The sequence below is a fragment of the Mustela erminea genome, chromosome 7 (genome assembly GCF_009829155.1).
Source record: "Mustela erminea isolate mMusErm1 chromosome 7, mMusErm1.Pri, whole genome shotgun sequence".
Classification (NCBI taxonomy): Eukaryota; Metazoa; Chordata; class Mammalia; order Carnivora; family Mustelidae; genus Mustela; species Mustela erminea.
In genome coordinates, this window is record NC_045620.1 from 83,536,809 (window position 1) to 83,558,950 (window position 22,142).

Genomic DNA, 22,142 nt, shown 5'->3' on the forward strand with positions numbered 1-22,142 from the left:
TGGAGCTCAATTCCAGGACCCCAGGATCATGACTTGAGCCAAAGGCAGAGACTTAACTGACTGAACAACCCAGGAGCTCCTAGTTTTAATATTTTAAACTAACACCCATAAAACAATAACAAAGACCATTTTTTGATTTTCCTTACATCAAATGTATTCTCAAACTGCCTCAACAAATAAAAGTTGAAGTTCTATCATTGAGAAAAGTGCCTAATAAATTATCAATAAACATTAGCTGATATGCAAAGAATTAAGCTAAGTACCCTGGTGCCACGAAAATTAAAAGGACACCATTTCCACAGAGAAGGCCTTACAATCCAGTCAGAGAGACAAAACACATACATTGGTGTTTTGTACAACTAGACTATGAGAGGTACCACAAAAGAAGTACAAACAAAGGTATAGAATTTCTGATGCAAGAGATTACTTCTGGCTGAAGGGAATCCATGAAGGTCTTAAAGGAGGTGACATTTGAGCTGGGTCTCAAACATGTGCACTGTCTCGCTACTGGATCTGCTGTGTGTTTCTCCAGTTACCCACTCAATGAAGTTTTCTTGCCAGTACAGTTCATGGTTATGACACGTGTTCATTTTCCATTGTTGTATAACCCATTACCACAAACTGGCTGGCTTTTGTGCACATTTATCATCTTGTAGTTTTTGTTGGTCAGGAACCTGGGTGTGGCCTAGCTAGATTCTCTGCTCAGGGTCTCACAACACTGAAATCAAAATGCCAGCAGGGCCACGTTCTTTTTTTTTTTTTTTTTTAAGATTTTATTTATTTGTTTGACAGACAGAGGTCACAAGTAGGCAGAGAGGCAGGCAGAGAGAGGCGGGGGGAGCAGGCTCCCAGTTGAGCAGAGAGCCTGATGCAGGGCTCGATCCCAGGACCCTGGGATCATGGCCTGAGCCGAAGGCAGAGGCTTAACCCACTGGCCACCCAGGCGCCCCAAGGGCCACGTTCTTATCTGGAGTTCTTCCACGTTCCTTCAGGTTGTTGGCAGAAGTTTCTTACAATTATAGGACTGAAGTGTCTCTTCTCTTGCTGGCTGTTGTTTGGTGTTGCTTTCAGTTCCTAGAGGCCACTCTCATACTGTGGCTATATGGTCTTCTCTCAATATGGTGGCTTGCTTCTTCAAAGCCAGCAGGAGAATCTCTCTCTTTAGGGCAGGCCTAAACCTTCCTTTAAAGGACCCCCCTGGTTATGTCAGGCCTATTCAGAATAATCTCCCTTAAGATTAACCCAAAGTAACTAATGCAAGACCTTAATAACCTCTGCAAAATCTCTTCACCTTTGTCATCTCATGTAACCTATTCATCCCAGTAAAATCCCAGCATGTTTACGCACCCCCACCCCATCCCAGACACTCAAGGGGAGAGGATTATTCAGGGCATGTGTACCAGGGAGCAGAAACCTTAGGGTTTATGTTGAGGCCATTCTGCCTGCCACATAATTCAAGCAAGAGTGTAAGCTTTAGCACCCACACAATCCTTACTGCAAATTGCATCTCTGTCCACAAATTTAAACCAACAGGACTGTAAGAGGCAAAGAAAGGGATAGTAAATGTGGAAAGAAATGCAGCCGACTGTATTTCCAAGCACAGCTGCCATGATAGAGGGCGTGCTCGTTACATGCACAGGACATCACTACATATAATGCTTTGTACACTGCACACACATGAACGCATACACGGCACGGCACACATGCTGTGCTTTCAACTCCCCCTGTTGAGTAGTGAGGTCTGTGTCACCCCCTCTTGGACTTGGACAGGACTTTGTAACTGCCTCGGTCCATAGAGTATGGCAGAAGTGATATTGAATGACTTTTGAGATGAAATCATAAGAACAGTATGCACTTCAGCCCTGTCTCCTCAGACACTCACTCCTGGAACCCAGCTGTCATGCTCTGCGAAGGCCGGTCACATAGAAAAGCCACATGTAGGTGTTCCAGTCCATAGTCCTGGCTAAGTCCCAGTAACAGACACCAGACCTGTGAGTGAGTGAGCTTTCGATGACTCCAAGCCCCAACTGCAGAGTCACCCATCACCTTCCAGCTGCCCGAGCAGGTGCCATGTGGGAGCTGTGTCCAGGCCAAATCAGACTCGTGAGTGAAATGCATGATTGTTTAAAGCCACCGAATTTGGGGTGAGTTGTTAAGCAGCAACATGTGACTGGGCTAGATACAGAGGAGAGCTGGACCCTGGCAGCTCTGTACGTCCCCAGAATCAAGAGGAAACCCTCCCATAACCAGGAAACTGGAAGCATCAAAGACTCTGAAGCCTCGCAGCCTGACAGTCATGGAAAGTCTAATCCTCCCTGCTTTGGGGAGAGAGGGGACCTCCAGGCAGCGGATTAAGAACGCTGAGCCCCTGTCCACAAGGCGCTTGATGCCCTGCTGTGGGGCAAAAGAGAAAAGGGTCTGAGAGGTGAATGAGGAACAACAGAACCAGAGGAAGAAATGCAGAGGAAAGAAGCTGTTTTCAAAATTGGAGTCCAAATTGCAAACGTGCATATAAATGGCAGAATGCTGGAAAAGATAGAGGTTTTTATGAAAGATACCTCCTACACACACACACACACGCGCACACGCACCATGCTACTGCCAAGAGACAGTCCAGCCTCCACCCTCTCTCACCCTCTCAGGTTTGGGACAAGGAATCTGGCTTCCAAATACAGACTGCATTTCCCATTGCCATGCCACGTCCCTGGTTTTCTACAAAGCATGTAATTCCAGCTGTTTGGCTGCATCTCAAGAGGCACTGGAATGGGAAGGGCTTCTCACATGTGTTCTTGCTTACTTGGCTGGTGTGGGAGAGAACGTTTCTGAAGGATCTGGAAATCCAGCATAAACGGGGCAATGTGGGTTGTTCTGGGCAGCAAGAGTAAATAGTACATGACCCACCAAACCCATACATACTGTACACACAACCCACACATCATACACAGACACACAATACATGTTGTGCCCATGTACCACAACACACACACACACACACAACACATACACACACTGCCCATATATGCTATACCTATACCACACTCTATACACACCACACATGTACACACACACATTTATAGCCATCTAACTTTCAGGAAGAGGAACCTAGCGACAGGGAGGGTTTGACGTAAATACTTAGAAGAATCTAAATAAAATAGCAAATTCTAGAACTATAATACTCTGCCATCACTTAATCTAACCCCTCACTTTATAGACAAAGAAGTTGGGGGTTAAAAAAAAAGAAGTCGGGGTTTAGCTGACAGTAGGAGTCTCTATTCTCATTCCCAGGCTGGAACTTTCCCTCAAGATTTCAGTGCTAGGAAAGCCCTCCCTACGCCTCTCCTCAAGTTTTAAAAATATCCACAGTGGTTAAGACTTCAGCCCCAGTCTCCCCCACCACACACACACACCCTCATCTGTGCAACTGTTATTTTGACTTAAGTTTAAAGAAAAAAAAAAAGGAAGGAATTTGTTGCTTCCTTTGTCACCCAGGCATAAAACCATGGATTTCCTTTTGCTCCAACCTCTATAATCTCATCCTTTATTTTTCAGTTTGAGTACCAAATCCACATCTGAAAATTCCAAGAATAAAACTGAGTAGCTGAGGCTCAGGCCAAAGTGAGAAAACGAAGGTCACAAACAGAGCCTCTTGTTACCCAGATGTCCCTCACTTCCCTTTGTGCCCAACAGTCACCACCTGAATGCCTGAACGACCCCAGGAGGCCAGCCTTTCACTGGATCCTCTATCCAAGGCTTTCTGGGATGTCTCAGGAATGCAATCCCATGAGTCTCACTGTGGTTGGCTGCTGCCATGCTGGTCACTGGCCACTTTATAACTGGCCCTCTAGTCCATCCTGGGTCTGGTTAGACAGGACACACTTCCCACCAAGTCAACTGAGACAACTTTTGGATTCTCAGCCCCATGAGAGAAGGAAACAAATTTCCCCTCACCCTTGTCTCCCAGGGCCCTTGGGCGGCTACATAGTCAGGTTAATCACAATCTACAGGGGTTCAGCTCTACCCATCACAAGGAACTTCTGCATCTGATGCCAAGAAGGTTTTCTCCATAGTCCAGCCTGACCCAGTTTCCTCTGCTGGGTCTTCCTCCTCCACACAACCCCCACCCCTCTTGGGCCACGGTCCTTCCATCCTGAAGGGTCTTACCAGTGCCCTGGGCTGCTGTTAAGCAGCCTTGTCAAGGGTGGCATAGATGGAGTTCAGCACAGTTACTGGGTGCAGAATAGTGTCTTTTCTGTACTCTATGGGAGACTCTCCCTAGATGCCAATTATCTTAGTCTTGCCATTGGGCTGGGGCTGCCAGGATAAAATACGACAGACTCGGTGGCTTGGACAACAGAAATTTATTTTCTTATGGTTCTAGAGGCTGGAAGCCCAAGATCAAGGTAACAGCAGGTCTCCCAGGTTTCTTCTGGGTCCTCTCTCATTGGCTCATAGATGGCTGCCTTCTCTCTCTGTCCCCACATGGTCCTTCCTCTGTGGGCATATATATCTGATATCTCTGTGTGTGTCCAGATTCTATCTTCTTATAAGGACACCAGAGTAGATCAGGGTCCACCCACTTAATCACCTTTAAAGGCCCTTCCTCCAAATATAGTCACATTTTGAAGTACTGGCTTCCACCTATGAATTTAGGAGGACACAATTCAGCCTATAATAGCAGGAGAAGAACTGCCATAGGGCTCTGATCCTGATACTCAAATGATACAGAGTAGCCCCCATGGCAGGGTCCCCCAGCTTTCTCCCCTCCAGTATAGGAGATCTCTGAGTAGTCTCCCTGGAGTGTAGGCAGCTGAGGAAGGGATGGCTTTTCCTTTCTCACCTTTTTCTTGTCTTTGCTATGGCATAAACTCTGTGCCCCGAAGCCCTCAGAGCCCTGTCTTTTACTTTGCAAGGACCTGATTTGGAAACGTCCAGTAACCTCGATACTAGTATTTTCTTCTTTCCAAATTCTGACTGTAATAGGCCCTTTGAAAAAAAGGGGTCCAGGATGAGGGGAGAGAAGGAACAGCACAACAATTAGTATTTCAGGACCTTCTTTCTTAGCTCATTTTAGTGTCCTGCTCTATAAAATTCATTGTCCTAATTTGGAGGTCCAATTTCAGAACACCCCTTTTATAATCTTCCTCATCATGGCCAAAGACTTGAGAAACCAGGAGGTAGGAAACTTTTACCATGACTAACAGGAATAATTAAATCAGTTAACAGCTGAATATCAAAGTACCTGGCACAAAGTAGAATCTAATCTAAACCTGTCTGTATTTCAATTGGCTCCTGTGTGCACTGTGGATAATTATCAGGTACAGATGTTATTTCAATGTGAAATCTCATGTTTCACCCACAGTACATGCTCAATAAATATTCATTAAATTTTGAAAACATTTTCATTTTTCAGGACTCTGAATTATGTCCAGTAGTGTCCAGGTTCAGATCAATGATTCCAAGAACAGCAATGTAATTCCTTGGGATTTATATAGTGTATAATTTCTCCTTTTCCTGGAAGGCTTAGTATCAAGTCTTCAAATCCAGCACTTGGTTTCATTTTCTATATATATTTTTTTCTCTTTCAGTCTACATAGGCAGAAGTAGTGACTCCAGAATTTCTATATAGGAGGTGTAAATTGGATTAAAAAGATTAGTCCAGGAGACTTAAAGATGCATTTACGTAAAATATAGCTGCCTTATACATTCACGTGCAAGTACTTCTGTGAATGCGAGGCTTGGTTTCTCTGGGATAAATGCCCAGGAGCATATTTGCTGGGTTGTATGGTAGTTGCATGTTGTTTTTTTTTTTTTTTTTTTAAGACACCATCACACTGTTCTCCAGATTGGCTGTGCCACTTGACATTCCCACCAGTGATGTGTGGAAGATCCAGTTTCTTCACATCTTCATCAGCATTTGGTGGTATGGTCATTAATTTTTATTTTAGCCATTCTGTTAGGTGTGTACTGCTGTGGTTTTAATTTGCCATCCCCTGATGTTTAGTGATGCTGAACATATATTCAGGTGTTTATTTGTCATCTGTATGTCTTTTTTAGTGAATGTATCTTCATGTATCTTTCACCCATTCTCTAACTGGATCCTTTGTTTTTGAGTTTTAAGAGTCTTTTCTATATTCTAGATGCTACTTCTCGGTCAAATATGTGGCTTACAAATATTTTCTTCCTGTCTGTAATTTGTCCTTTCATCCTTTTATCAGGGTCTTTTTCAGAACAAAAATGTCTAACTTTGATGAAGTCTAATTTATTAATTTTTACTCTTATGAATTGTGCTTTTGGTGACAAGCTTAAAAACTTTCTACTTTGACCAAGATCCTGAAGATTTTCTCTTATGTTTCTTTCTAGAAGTTCTTTGCTTTTACATTTTAAACTTTAAATCCATGACCCATTTGAAGTTAATTTTTGTATAAATGTGCAATGTAGGTCAAGGTTAAATTTTTTTTTTTTTAGCTTATGGAGGTCCAATTGCTATAGCACCATTTATTGATCAGTCTCTCTTTCCACGTCTGAACTGCTTTTGCACCTTTGTCCGAAATCACGTGGGCATGTTTGTGTGGGTTTATTTGTGGGTTCTCTGTTCTGTTCCATGGATCTACGCATCTATCCCTATACCAATATTACCACATAGTCTTGATTACAATAACTACATAACAAATCTCAAAATCGGATAGACTGATTCCTCCTATTTAATTCTTCTTTATCAAAAATATTTTAGCTATTCTAGTTCCTTTGCCTTCTGACATAAAACTTAGAATACTCTTGCTATAGCTATAAAAGCCCTTTCTAGAATTTTGATAGGAATTGCACTAAACCTGTGTATCAGTTTGGGGAGAAATGGTATCTCTGTTGAGTCTTTTAATCAATGAAGATGGTATGTCTCCATTTATTTAGGTCTTCCGTGACTTCTTAAGTGTTGTGTAGTTTTCACCACAAAGTCCTGCCGTATCATCTTAGATTTACATGTAAGCATTTCTCTCACTTTTCTCTGAGCAATATAAATGATACTGTATTTTTAATTTCAGGGCCCACATGTCCATTGCTAGTATATAGAAGTACCATCTGTTTTTGCATGCTGGTTTGCACCTAGTTAACATCTTGTCTCCTCTGGCATTGCTGAACTGATTACTTCTAGGAGGGTTTGTGTGTATGTATGTGTGTGTAGAGTCCCTGAGATATTCTACATAGTCAGTGATGTTATCTGAAAAAAAAGGATATTTTCATTTCTTTACTATGCTTTTGCTTTTTATTTCCTTTCCTTGAATTATTGCATTAACTGGTTTTTCATTTTTCTTCCGGTCTATTTTCTCTCTGTTGTATAGACTAGGTAATTCCTATTGTTGTTTCTTCCAGTTCACGGATTTTTTCCTCTCTCTCCTCCATTCTGCTGTTGAGTCCACTCACTGAGTTTTTTGCTTTCCTTTTATATTTTTCACTGCATTTCATTCTTCCTCACATGCTTTTATTTCCTCTATTTCTTTTCTGAGACTTTCTCTTTCTTTGCTGAGGTTATTTCAAGTGTGTTTATAATTGCTGAAAGAGTTTTATTATGACTGCTTGAAATCTTTGTCAGATAGTTCTAGCATCACTGTCATCTCAGTGTTGGCATCTATGGATTGCCTTTTTTCATTCAGTCTGAAATCTTCCTGGTTCTTGGTATGATGATTAATTGGAATTTTAGACATGTTTGTATTATGTTATGGATCTTTACTTACACCTGTTTTTAGCTGGCTTTTTCTGACATGGCTCTGACAGGTGAAAAAGAGAAAGGTTACCTCTTTACTCTCGGGTGGAGGTAGAAATCCAAGTCCCCCACTCAGCCAATGAAAAGGGAGGGGGAGGTCCTTTGTTACTGCTGGACAGGGGTGGGAGTTCCAGCTCCTCACATGGTCACGGTTGACAGTGCGGTGGAGTGGCTTCATTACTACTGTGTGGTGGTGGAAGTCCTGACTCCTCACTAGGCCTCCTGTGGCACCAACCAAGCAAGGGGGAGAATGGGCTCCTCATTCCTGCTGGGTGGGGGCAGAAGTCAGGCTTCGATGTGGTCTTCATCAGAGAACCCATCATTAGTAAGCTGTGGAGCTGACACTCAAGCCCAAGTATCTTGGCCTCCAAAGCCCAGGTTCTTAACCACTCCATCATAAATAAAGCTGTGAACTATTGTTATAACCTCATACCAATACTCTTATGTATGACCAAAGACTGGGCAGTTATGGAGCCATGAGAGTTGTAATCGTGCTAGAGTGAAAGATGATGACCCTTTTATTTAAAAAATATTTTAAAGTACTTTTGCTTCTAAAAAGATGGAGTACACATACTTTTCTCTATTTCTCCAAAACCCTGGATATTACATATAAAACAAACATACAAAAACCCTGAGAGGTGGAGAGAAGAGAGTAGACAAGCAAGAACATCAAGGCCTGAGGAATGATAGTGGTGAGTTCTCCGGTTTGTACGTCATCTTCATAAACCTAAATTTCTCCATCTATTAAATGCAGATACTAGAGGTACCCCATGAGGTTGTTGAGAGGATTCAGTGAGAGAAGGAGCCCTTGTCATAGGGTTTGGCCTGTAGGAAGCGCTTAATGTTAGAACCATCATTGTTTTTAATTGTCATAATCAAGCATGGCTTTTAAGGCAAGGAAATCCCTGTTGCCAGTGACATATCATTATCATTTTCAAGTTTGCCATTTCCACTCAGATTGATTCGAGTAATATGAGGTTATAGATTTTGAACCTTCTTTCTAAAACATGTATTGTCCAGTTGCTCCAAATGACAGTTCACTCGCTATATCAGAATGATTTGGAGCCCTTGTTATAAATAAAATTTCCAGGACCCACTCAACCTACTGAATCAGAAAAATTGCGGGTACACTCACTTATTTTCCCTTTCATTGTTAACATTTCTGGACAGTTTACTCTTTGCTTATCCCTTTGTTTTCTTACTGACTCAGATTTGGAATTCTTTCCTGCCTGCTTCTGAAATTTTGGCATAATAAAACTCCTTCAAGCAAGGAATAAATTCTCCTATCCAGATTTTTTTAAAAGATGCAGTAATGGCATTAACATTACATGTGTTTCTATTTAATTGCTAAATTATGGAAATTAAATAGCTTTCAATAACATTCAAAAGTTGAATTAAGTGAGACCTCGGATCCATAATCTTGTATCTATTTGTGAAGGTTTATATTACCAGCCATTCTAAAATATCTTAATGCCAGAATATCTGTGCTGAATATTTTCCACTTGTTCTTCTAAATGCACTCCTTTCTTTTTCATCTTACTTAGAGCTTAGGAGACTGACCTTTATAGATGGCCTTAACCACCCTCTGGAATTTGGGCTGAGTCAATGAGAGGCATCCCAGGAGATCAGAGGTTAAGTAGAAATCATCATCGAGGTCAGGATATTCATTACCCGTTCCCTCCCCACTGGGTCACCATAGGCTGACAGTGTCTCTCCAAAGGCCACACCTCCTCTCAGGCAGCCCTTTCCGACAACTATCTCTCTGGGTTCCTTTAACTGGTGGGTCCTCCCTTTACCACTTCAGGCCTAGAAATAGTATCATTATTGCTAGTCTGGGTACTGTACCATTCTCTTGTTAACTTCAATATTCAGCCTCAATTATTATCCAAACACAGATTAAGCAACGATGAACTCTGTTTTCAGCCAGTCTGTTCCCATTATGCTGGCAAAAATATAAAAAAATAATGATATTCCTAGTTCTGGTAAGGATATGGTGAGACTGGTTGACTCATACTTTGGTAACAGGTATAACCTTTGGAAACCACATTAATTAATACAACTTTTGGAAAGTCATTCAGCAACATACTTTGAAAACTATTCACTGTTCACCGTTCTAACCCTTTGGGGCAATAACTCTGCTGCTGATAGTTCATCCAAAAGGAAATAATTTATAAAAATTAGAGGGCTATATTAATGTTTAAGTTAATTAGATCATTGCTTAAATAAACTTAAAAAACAACATTGGAAACAGCTCAAATTCCACTGATGGGAAAATTATTGAGTAAATAAAATGATAACTAAGAAAATTAAGTAACCATAAAAGAAAAGTCTTAGGGTATAATGCTAAGTTCAAAAGCATGCTTCCCCAAAATAGCTATGTAAAATGTATATAAGCACATGGTCAAAGACTAAAATACAAACATTAAAGTAAAAAGAATTTATTATTAAGATGATAGAATTATGGCTGATTATTTACCTTTTTCACTTATTTTGTCTGTACAACTAATTTTTTAATGGGGCCAAAAGACATTTCACTAAGACAACTATATATATATAATAGAGTATGTATTATGTTGATACTATGTTGTACACCATTTACACCATATTACATGGTACTACAATAGGCACTTACCTATAACATAGAATCTATGTAATCCTCATTTTTACATACGAGGAAGCAGAGGCCTGAGAGGTTATGTAAACTTGCTCAAGAACACAACATAAATAAGAAATAGAGCTGGGAGCCAGGCCCAAGCCCCACACCACATCATTGTCTGCTATAAGATCTGGCTGGAGGGAGAGGACCTTGAACCCTTCTAAAGGCTTTCCTTCCCTGACATTTGTAATGAAGTTCTTGACCGTTTGCCTCCTCTGGCCATCTCTACTGAATCCCAAGAGCACAAGCCTGGAATGTAGGCATTCCTGTGGTTCTATTCTTGGCTTTACACTTCATCCCTTGGAACACCAAGCTATCCCCAGAGTTGGCTCTGTCTGTGGATCTTGACCCCTTCATTCCCTTGTGTTAGAAACCTGCATTTCCAGCTGCCCAGTAGGCCTTCATATATACTGGCCATCTCAACCTAAGCATGTCCAAGACCAAGGCATCCTCTTATCTCAGAAAGTATTCTGGCCTGGCCCCTAACCTTTAACTTCCATTAGTGAAACAATCACCTTTCCCAATAACCCAGGCTGAAAACATCTTTGAATTGCTCCCCATTCAATCTTATCCTCACATTGGATCACAAGGCATGTAGATTCTTGCCTTACTTAGTTTATTGCATCCTTCCCACTTTTTTTTACTCCGGCTGCCTCCATCCAAGTACTACTCTTATTAACTTTCCACTGAACTATCATAATCCTCACAATTAATTTGGACTCATAAATTCCAATGTTAGCTTTTGCTTCAGAATCACACACACACACACACACACACACACACACACACACACACAATATCCCACGCCCAGCCCACACCTACTGAATCAGGACTCTAGAAATGCCGTGGAGTCTGGGAATTTTTTAATCCCCAAATGATTCCAATATGTAGCCAAGTTGAGGAGTCCCTGACCTAATGATTCCTTGTCTCTAGTATTTTCTTCAAGCGCCCTCTTCCCCAAATTTTGATCCAGGTTGTACATTGCTTTCAGAAATCTTTCTAAAGCAGTTGTTTACATGACTCATTTCAAAGACCTGCAATGCCCCCCAACTGCCTCAGCAGCAGCTTCCAAAGCATATACATTTTAACAAGTAATATAAGGAGAGTAGGGGAGAGAGGAACCCAGAATGGATTTTAACCAGCTCCTTTAATGCAAAACTTCTCTGCATTTAAAATGCAATTACAGAGTGTGAGTTTTCAAGAGAGAGTGATGTAGCATGTATAGTTCCCAAAATTATCTGACCATGGAATCCTTCTTTTATGAAATATCTCATTGCTCTGGATTTCTAAGGAAGCCTTTGGAAAAGACCAGCCTACAGGATAAATTCCAAACTCCCGAACCTGGCCCCAAAGGCACCCTGTTAGATCCCTGATCTACCTTTTCTGCTTTGTCGTGAGCTGGCCTCAAATACCCACTCACCCTGAACTATTCATGGTTCTACCAACACTTCTTGCTCTTTGGTAGAAAGGCATTTATTGTGAGAGTCAAACAGGAGTCCACACCTCTGATTCTTATCCTATCAATCCTTGGACCCATTTCTATTTGCCAAACTACAGTGTTTGTTTACACAACATAAACTAGATCTTTAACTGAGGGAAAGGAAAGTCTAGGTTCCTCATCTGTGCTAAGGAACAGTATCAGTGCTACATAGACATACTTGTCCATGGGCCCATAAACAAATGGGCACACACTAAGGACATTTTGATTATTTGGTAGAGCAGAATATGAGACTGACTTGTTCTTGATGTTCTCATTTATTAGAGAAGCTTGCTGGATGATTGGGAGAGGGAACCTTTTATATAAGCATTACCAGGGGTGCACGGACTGACTCTATAAAGTTACCTTCTCCCACTAAATCTCTGCAAAGTTGAGACCATCAGACAAATATCTTCTTGCCTTTTGGGTCACAGTGCCTACTGGAAGCCATTCAATCATTACGAGGGGAATCTCCGAGTTTTCTTTTCTTTTCCTTTTTTTTTTTTCCAAATCAAATCCTCAGGATGTTTGAAAATTGGTCTTTCTTAAACCCTAAGTGCAGTGATGTCATGGGAGAGCTGAGCCACTCTGGTTTAGAACCAGAGCTCCTTGGGTAAGTACCCAGCTCTAAGGAAATGAGGCAACATGTATTAGCACTTCAGATGCCTGAAACAGAAACATGACTGCAGTGGCTAACACAAGTGGTTTATATCCCTGGCATAAGAATTATAGAGGCAGCACTGCAGGGCTCACCGTCTGAATGTTTCTGATGCCATCAAGGACCAATTTCTCCTACCTTCCAGCTCTGCCATCGCTAGCGTGTAGCTCCTGCTCTCATTATATACATGCTCCTGTAAGAAAGAAGTAGGAAGAAAAAAGAACAAAAGACACAGATGAGCTTTTTATGGGAGAATACAGTGGCTTTTCTGAAAACCCCTTCAATCAGGCTTTTATTTAAATCCCATTGGCCAGCTCTACATTACACGACTACCTTTAACAACAACGAAGTCTGGGGAATAGAGCTTATTAGCTGGCAAATAGCCACTCACCTCAAAATAGGTTCTTTTTGCAAAGAAGGGGAGATTGGAAATTAGATAATCGGCCAGAAGTGCTTAACCTAGCGGAAGCACCAAGCTCCCTGCACCATTAGGCAGAGAGCACTTGTAGCTTCTGTCTGGGCATAAGGTTAGTAAGATAGCCAAGATATCTCCTCTCCCTTCCACCAGAGCACTTGTAGCTTCTATATAGACGTAATGTGGAAACCTTAAATTACGTGCCTTAAATTAAAAGGCCTAAATAAATGTCCATGCTCTGTTTACCTGTCTGTATTGCAAGGTGCATACACACTTACCATACCTTTGGGCATTCCTTCTATATTTAAAGCATTTGGCAAATTGCTTACCCAGGAATTACCCAACATCACTGAGATCTTCTGGTTACTAAGCATTTAAAGCCAAATTTCAGCATATGGAATAGAAAACATGGCATGTCCTGAAAACAGCAGTTGTTATAAAAACTAAAAACTACTTTTGCCCCATGACAAAAAGGTCAGTAGGCCTTTGAAGGACAAGTTTTTTTCGTGAATTCCGCCAATTCAAGTATTTACACAAAGCCTAGATAAGGGAAGGATTTTCTTTCTCGACTTGCTGTTGCTGGATCCACTATAGGTTTTTTAGAAGAGATTGTTCCAGAAGAGTCTAGTGTGAGTTTTCTGTGTATTAAATGACTTGAATGTAAGAACCTGAGCAAACCTCAGAGCAAATAATTGGGGCAATGAAAATGAGGGACTGGTTCCTTCTCTAAAGGTCCAAGAGAAATAACCAGGAAAGACGTAGACATTTTCCAAAGAGCTTTCTTGCAGTTTCTTGCAAGGCTTTCGGGAGCTTTCCACTTGTGTGACAGCAAAGCCAAGAGAATTGAGCTGGTGCCTTCTCTTTCTCTGCGACTCAGGCCAAGTAGGTCTTTTCAACAGCACTTGTTAATCTTGTTAAATCTTAAGTGCCTCTTAGTTTTATGAGCTACACTCACTTTCTCTTCCAGCCCTCACTGACCTTGCTGTCTTTGTGGCTTGAATGTCATCTCATGAAAGAAGTGTACAGTTGATTCTAGGACAACACCAGACTGGAAAGTCTGTGTATGGCCTGCATCATGGGGAGAGGCACAGACCAAGGGTCCATACTGGATGCCATCAAATTCATTCTCAATCTGTTAACAAACATCTTTTAGAGACTAAATATGGTTGAGCTGCATGTTGCATTTGTCTTTGTTTTTTAGAGGGAGAAAATGAATTTGTCCTCAGGGTCGTTCGGCAGAGTGGAGGTGCATAACACATGGGAGCAGAAAATGTATTTAGTTGCTCCAGCCATGCTGGACAGAAACTTAGCCGTATCCACAAAACTCAGACGTGCATTCCCTGTGATCTGGCAATTTCATCTCTAAATGGGTCAATGCTTAGATGTTTCACAAGAGCATATCCTGGTTTTGCTTGTGAGGATACCATTCAATGAAGCAATTCACTTTTTAAAAAAAAGATTTATTTATCAACTTGAGAGAGAGGGTGTGAGAGTTGGGGGCGGGAGGGAGAGGAAGAGAGAATCTCCAGCAGACTCCCCACTGAACACGGAGCCTGACTTAGGGCTTGATCTCACAACCCTGATACCAGGAGCTGAGCTGAAACCAAGACTTGGAGGCTTTGCCTATTATACCACCCAGGGGCCCCCAAATCAGTTCACTATTTTTTTTTTAAGATTTTTTATTTTATTTATTTGACAGACGGAGATCACAAGTAGGCAGAGAATCAGGCAGAGAGAGAGGAGGAAGCAGGCTCCCCGCTGAGCAGAGAGCCGGATGTGGGGCTCTATCCCAGGACCCTGAGATCATGACCTGAGCTGAAGGCAGAGGCTTTAACCCACTGAGCCACCCAGGCACCCCATCAGTTCACTTTTTGATACTAAATCCAGCTTCTTGGGAGAGACAGAAATTCTAGAAGCAGAGGTAACTTCCAAGTGCAGCATCTAAGGATACAGGTATCTCAAATCCTGAAACAGCCTACCTTTTCAGTACCACCTGGAATCAGATCCATGTTCACTGGGTTCCCTGCACTATGCCCCTCTAAGTGACTGCAGAAATGCAGCTCAGAATCCTCAAAGACAAAGGGATAGGATGAGGATTTCAAGATCTCTCCTCTCCCTTCCACCATCACTCAACCCCTCCAATGACCATCAGTGACCCTCCAGACTTATTCCCACTTCTGCCTTCAGAAGGCTGTGGCATTTGGGAACACATTCTTCAATAAAATCCTCTAGAGTTCAGGAAGAAATTATTTGTCCCCCACCCCAAATACAAACCATTTGCTCCAGGAAACAGCTGTTTTTCTCTGAGATCATGCTGGCTTTCAAGAAGATGGCATTAGAAACACTGTGCTCCAGATACAGAAGCACCTGTTTACATTCCCCCAGCTTGGGTCAGTGTCAAAGGAGCTGGAGGATCTCCTTTAAGGAAGATCTGTACTTGGCATCGTGAGTTCTCCCATAGTTGTAAATTACTTTTTAACATCTCCGTACTTCCTTTGCTCTGTGAATTCTTTAGAGAACCATTATGCTGTGAGTTATCGGTTTTCTAAGACAGATTTAGGTGTTATGAAAATGGGTGAATCTTGTTGAAATATGCATAAGAGAACGGAACAGAGCTTACGAGAAGGAAAAGAACCTGCTTCCATAAGGGTCAGTGACAGTGATCGAGTTAGTTCGGTAGCAAGAATGACCTTTGTTCAGATCCCAAGTAGAATCCTTTAATCCCTCTGGCTCGGAGAACACATTTGGTCTGCTGGGCAGTTTACACAGCATGTTGCTGAATGTTATTCCTGATGACTATTTTTGCAAAGAGCACTTACTACCAAGTTTTGTTCCAGCCTTTCGGACAGGATCTCACATATAAATAAAGTTAGGGATTAAGACAAAATTTCTCTCTTGGGCTCAAAGAGGGGATTTTACCAAACATCGGCAAAAGGAATGAGAAGCCAGTAAATTCTACTGGAGCTAAAAGTCTTAAGGATAATGACCGGTACTTTGTGAGCTCTTCTGGGCAGAGATAGAATTGCATGTAGGGGGAGATGTGTTCTGCGTCATCCAAAATAAAACTCCTCATCTTCGGATCTCTCCCTTACCTAAGCCTGGTCTTCAGAAATAAATCTAATTCCATAGTATAGGAAATGATTTAAAAATATTTTTAGGGACGCCTGGGTGGCTCAGCTGGTTAAGCGGCTGCCTTCGGCTCAGGTCATGATCCCAGCGTCCTGGAATCGAGTCCCGCATCGGGCTCTTTGCTCAGCAGGGAGCCTGCTTCTCCTTCTCCCTCTGCCTCTGCCTACCACTCTGTCTGCTTGTGCTCACTCTTGCTCCTCTCTCTCTCTCTCTGACAAATAAATAAATAAAATCTTAAAAAATAAAATTAAAAAAAATATCTTTAAAAGAGTACGTGTGGGGGCACCTGGGTGGCTCAGTGGGTTAAGCCTCTGCCTTCGGCTCAGGTCATGATCTCAGAGTCCTGGGATGAAGCCCCACATCAGGGTCTCTGCTTAGCGGGGAGCCTGCTTCCCTCTGACTCTCTGCTTGCCTCTTTGCTTACTTGTGATCTCTGTCTGTCAAATAAATAAATAAACTCTTAAAAAAAAAAAAAGAGTACATGTGTGTATAATGCCAAAAATGGTGATGGAAAAAATGTTCTACTGGATTTCCTCTTTTTCTCTCCTCTTCTAAGTCCACACACTTCCCCTCTGAGGAGCAGCCCGGACCCCTGTCTCTTTCCTCCTCTGTTGCCCTCCTGGTCCTTGACAGTGTCGTACTGTCTTACACCCTCTCTGAAGGGCCCAGGGCCCACCGTGCTCACTCCTGCTGAGCCTCACTCTCCTTCCTTTACCCTCTTCCCGTGGGGCCACCTGCTAATCTTCAGGTTTTTTTAGCTAACTCCTCACTCCTGTGCCTGGCAGAGCACAGGACTGTATTTTAGTGGCTTTTTTCTACCTACTCACTCTCTTACCCTAAACTCGAAAGGGGCCCTTCCTTCTTCCTGGCCAACATGAGAAGCTTAGCACATGCCGTCTTGTTCTAGACTTCAAGTCCAGTCACTGTCCCTGAGCGTCTAGTCCTGATTCTTAGATTTTTACAGGCAGGATTTAATATTCAAGTGTAATAGGTAACCCAAAATGATCATTCTTTTGATGTTGTTCTTAATAAATTTACTAGTACCAAGCGAGCATGCACACATAAATACACACATACACACACACACACACAGAGGCAGGCTTGCAGGACTTTGGAAAGAACTAATAACAAACAAAATTGCTACTGTTACTATTTTTAGGTACTCTGCAACCCTCTGAAGGAACAGCTAAGACAGCATTGCTGAGTCCTTAAGAGCTCTGATCCTGGATCTGCACTACCTGGATCAAATCTCAGCTCTGTTACCTGATCTAATTTGGCAAGTTAACTGATTTCTCCATGCCTCCATTTTTCTCATCTGTAAAATGGGAATAATTAAAGGACATACCCCATAGGATTGTCTGAGGGTTAAATGAGTCAATATTTGAACAGACACGGAAATGTACTGCCCAGATCCCCCTTCGTGGGCGAACTTGCTGCCCAGGTGCAGAAAGGATGGTGGGCAGACTCCAGCTCTCAGCACCTTCAGTGCATCTCAGGCAGGACTTGCCTAAGGCTGTGCACTTCCTTGGGGAACACATGCTTGGTGACTAAGTGAGGCGGGGGCAAGGGGTTATTAAAGCAGGCCATTCTGGTCTGATGTAGGATGCTGGTGGGCACACTCGTCTCATGCTCCTGCCATGCTGGCCAAGGCTTTACTGAGCCTGAGTTGCAGTCTGACATTTTCTTGCTTTCTCCCCTTTTCTTCCAAGGTGTTAATTGCTAATAAGCATCTCACATCCCAATCTCTGTCTCAACTGCTACTTCCAAAGACCACAATGTGAGATGGCATTTGTCAGGTACTTAGAGAAGTCCCTGGAGCACAGTGAGCCCTCTGTCAGTGCTGTTAAATAAAATCAAATAAGGATTCTGGAGAGGCGGCACCTTCACCACTCATCCCTCTTAGAGAAGAGGTTATAATTAATGTTCAATATCAGGTTACTTTAAAGAGCCTAAGAGTCTCCCTAATCAGGATGAGGAAATGGTACCACTAGTATTAACCATTTCATTGCTATGTTTATGCTTTAGGATTTTTTTTTTCACTGTTATCTTTTCTGTGCTTGATCTTGCCAACCCAATTTTTTTATTGCTTGCAAGAGTATTTTCTGATGTTTTAAACTGAGGTTCAACAATGTCTCCTAATGGCTAACATGAATTTCAATATAACTCCTATGGCTTCTAGAATTAAAACTTCTCAGTGGTGGGAAGGACAGCTCAGTGCCGTCTTTACAACCCAAAGCCTAAACTCTCAGGGCCTAAACTAGGAAAGGCCCTCGTGGGAGGGAGCACTTAAGGATGGAAGGGTGACAAATCAGAAAAGTGCCTAAGGAAGCACATTCCAGGCAGGAGGAACAGCAAATGAGAAGACCCTTCGTAACAGGTGCACTTGGCTGCTGAGAGAACACCAGGGAACCCAGTTTTGGCTGAAGAGCAGCTGAGCAAAGGAGAGTGTGGCCCCCAAGTGAAGCTGGAGACATAAGACCAGATCTCGTAGGCCTTAAAAGCCACAGAAGGGAATTAAGGTTTCATTCTAAATACCGAGAACCCACCTCATGATCTTAAGGAGGGTTGACGGGGTACAACTTATTTTTTGAAAGACCATGCAGGGGGGTGCCTGGGTGGCTTAGTGGGTTAAGCCTCTGCCTTCGGCTCAGGTCATGATCTCAGGGTCCTGGGATTGAGCCCCGCATCGGGCTCTCTGCTCAGCGGGGAGCCCGCTTCCCTCCCCCCACACCACCTGCCTCTCTGCCTACTTGTGAACCCTCTCTGTCAAATAAATAAATAAAATATTTCTAAAAATAAACAAACAAATAAATAAAAATAAAAGACCATGCTGGCTCAACACAAGTTCAACATTGAAGAAGGGAGCTGAACTACAATTTACTAAAAGATGCCTTTACGAAGATGTCTTACGAAAAGATTCCCGGGTAACACTCTATTTTAACACTGTATTATTATTTCAAAGGGCTTTTAGGTGAGTCTGTGACTGTTTTATGCACCACTAGGAGGCCACTGAGAATGAACAATATTACATAGATTAAAACCATCACTAGACCTGAAAAAAACACTCATCCTGCCCACACTCAGAAAGGGCATCCGTCATTTGTTGTCACTAAGCCCATTCCTTCTCATTTCCATTTATAGCCTATCACCTGGCATCGACAGTGTAAATCATCTCTGTAAATCATCTAGAGCCAACCTTTGGTTGTAACTTCTCTAGAATAATTGTTAGCTCATCATTTTGCCTTGAAATGCGATGATACCTACTTTTTGGCCTGTCCTGGCTATGGCATCAGTCTGTCAACAGTGACTAGAATTAAAAAGGATGGCTTTCCTCCTGCCATGGCAGCCGCAGCCATGATATGCTCAGGTTTCAGAAGAGGCTTGCCTCCAGGGTCCTCTGCTGTGACAAAAGAAGGTCTGGTTGGCTCCAGGGAGACCAAGGAGATCACCAGTGCCTATGCCTATCTGCAGATCCGGAAACTAATCAAAAACAGACTGATCATCTGGAAGCCTGTACCCTCCATTCCTGTGCTCCGTGCAGGAAAAATACCTTGGCCTGCCAGAAGGGCTCTGGTGAGAGAAAAGGTTCTGCTCCTGCTGGAATGCCCCAGAAGGTAACCTGGATGAGGAGGATGAGAATTCTGCACTGGAGACTGACCGCCAAATGCATCACAGCCTGTACCTAAAAGTGAAGCGTTATGTGTTCACGAAAAAGCCTATTCTTGTGGAACACATCCACAAACTGAAGGTAGACAAGGCTTGCCAGAAGCTTCTGGCAGACCAGGCTGAGGCCCACAGATCGAAGACCAAGGAGCACACAAGACTATGAAGAGCGGCTCCAGACCAAGAAGGAGGAAATCATCAAGACTCTGTCCAAGGAGGAAGAGACCAAGAAATAAAACTCCCTCTATTTTGTCTGTACATAGTGGCCTCAGCAATAACACAGATCAGTTTTTCAAGAAAACAAAACTTTATCTGCCCAAAAGAGAAGGGGAGAGAGAGAGAGAGATGAGTATTGGCCTCCTGAAAAACAGGGACTTCTGCTTTCCAAAGAAGGGCCGCATGTAAACAAGATGTGTTTGTTTTTAATTTTCTTTCAGGCTGAGAACCTACTCACTAAAGACGGGTGGAGGAAGAGCCTGCCCAAAAGAGCTCAGAGCTAACAGAAGGAGTAGGGAGGAATCTAACAAGCTAGGAAGGAAATGGGCCAACCTGTCCAGGGAAGAAGCTGCGATTACCAGGGCAATGAGCTACTTTGCATCACTCAGTGCAGTGCCTGTGCGAGGTGGACAGGACTGCCCAGGAATCCAGGGGTGTGCGGGCAGATTCCAGATTAGTGTTAAGGTGGACCCTGGTTAATAGAGAAAGCTTCAAAGGATATGAATTTAATACTTGTGTCTCTGCCTCATTCATTTCAAAAACAAACAAGGCAAAGCAAAAACAGAAACAAAACAACAACAACAAAAAAACTTTTTTTTAAAGCATCAGTTTCTTCTCTTCTCTTGATGGAGTTTTTCCCGGGCACTAAATGGATGGGATCAAAGGCACGGGCAGGCCTTTTGTTTCCTCTCCCCAATGTACTTGTGTTTATTCTTGGTAATTAAAATGAGGACTGGCTTTTAAGATAAGTTGGAAATTTCCCTCCCTCCCCATTCAACTCAGCCTTCACACACACACACACACACACACACACACACACACGCGCGCGCACAGAGGCACCCGTGCCAGCATTCTTAAAAAGTCACGTCTAGGCCAAGCCCTACTGAATTTATAGATTTCCAACTAATTCTTACGTGTAGAAGCAACACTAGCCAATCCAGGCCAAAGCTGTGAATGAATGAAATGTGACGAGTTTCATCAGTGTAGACTGCCAACTTGAACTTCTGCGATTTAAAACATTTCTTCAACTTTTCACTTCCTCTTCCTCTGTGAGATAAATTAATCATTTAAACAATTCAGACCTAAAATAAACACGTTGCAGATAATCTAAATTTAGATAGAAAATGTGTTATCTGATTGGCAGCGGAATATAACCAGCCTCTGGGTTCAAAACATTCTGTTTCTATTTTCTGGGCTATATTGCCATGTTGGTGGGGAGCTCTTAGCCCCATTCCGAATATTTTCAGTTGGAAGAGGCAGTGTGCAGGAAAGGAATCTACAGTCAGAGAAGACCAGACATACTCTCAAGGAAGTCACATGGAAGAGGAAGCAAGTATTCTAAGTGTGAGCATGTGTATGGTTGTTTTTCTTTTTCTTCTTCCTCCTCCCCCTCCCCCTTCTTCTTTCTTTTCCTCTTCCTTTTCCCCTTCCCCTTCTCCTCCTCCTTTGGAAAGGAAAAAATTATCATAGTAACGACCAAAATGGAGCCCGGCTCCATAAAGAATAAAAAAATAAATAATAAATGAGTGAATAAATAAATGAAGTCTCTTTTCTCTGAATCTCTTTGTTTGGTCAAATTTGGATGCCAAGTTTCCATTTCCAGGGCTCTCCTGGCTAGCGGTCGACCCAGGAGCTGCGCTGTGTTAATGCCTACTCCGTGTAGCTCACCTTTTACGAAATCCAGAAATCTGTGTCACTCAACCCCACTTCCTCTAAACACCAAAGGAGCAGCTGGCAGCCTGCCTCCTGAGTTTTCCTCCCCGCTAGCAGGGATCTCCAAATGTCATGACCGCCGAATCCGAATGGGTCGGTCTCCTTCCACCCAGCTGAGCCACCCAAGTTTCCACGAAACTACCAAACCAAGAAACCCTTTATGCCACCTGACGACAAGAAAGTAAAATCACAGAGGCAATAAAAGGGAGGACTATAAACCAGCAAATGAAAACCGAAACATAGAGCATAATGAGAAGAGTGAAATTCGGCCTGGGGCGCTGTCACACAGGCCTGTCACATTCCTGGTAGGCAAAAAGACTGGCCGAAGACCAGATCTGCCTCTTGGAATCGCTGAAAGGTGAGGCTGGGGAGAAGGCACAGAAGCGCATCTGTGGCTCTCAGGATACGCCCAGTGCCATGCTGGAAAGAATCTTAAAATATCTTTCATTCATGCTGCCA

At 42.7% G+C, this 22,142-nt stretch overlaps 1 long non-coding RNA gene and 1 pseudogene across 2 annotated transcripts; both read left to right on the forward strand.

Moving 5' to 3' along the window:
- Nucleotides 1–20,185, forward strand: part of LOC116595652 — a 170,581-nt pseudogene extending 150,396 nt beyond the window's left edge.
- On the forward strand, nt 5,829–20,480 carry LOC116595654. Of its 2 annotated transcripts, none has more exons than XR_004287795.1 (2): nt 5,829–5,917; nt 20,192–20,480. It is a non-coding gene; the product is annotated as an uncharacterized LOC116595654 (long non-coding RNA). The 2 variants fall into 2 exon arrangements; XR_004287796.1 differs by lacking the exon at nt 5,829–5,917 and adding an exon at nt 17,818–17,887.
- Nucleotides 20,481–22,142: the final 1,662 nt, after the last annotated feature.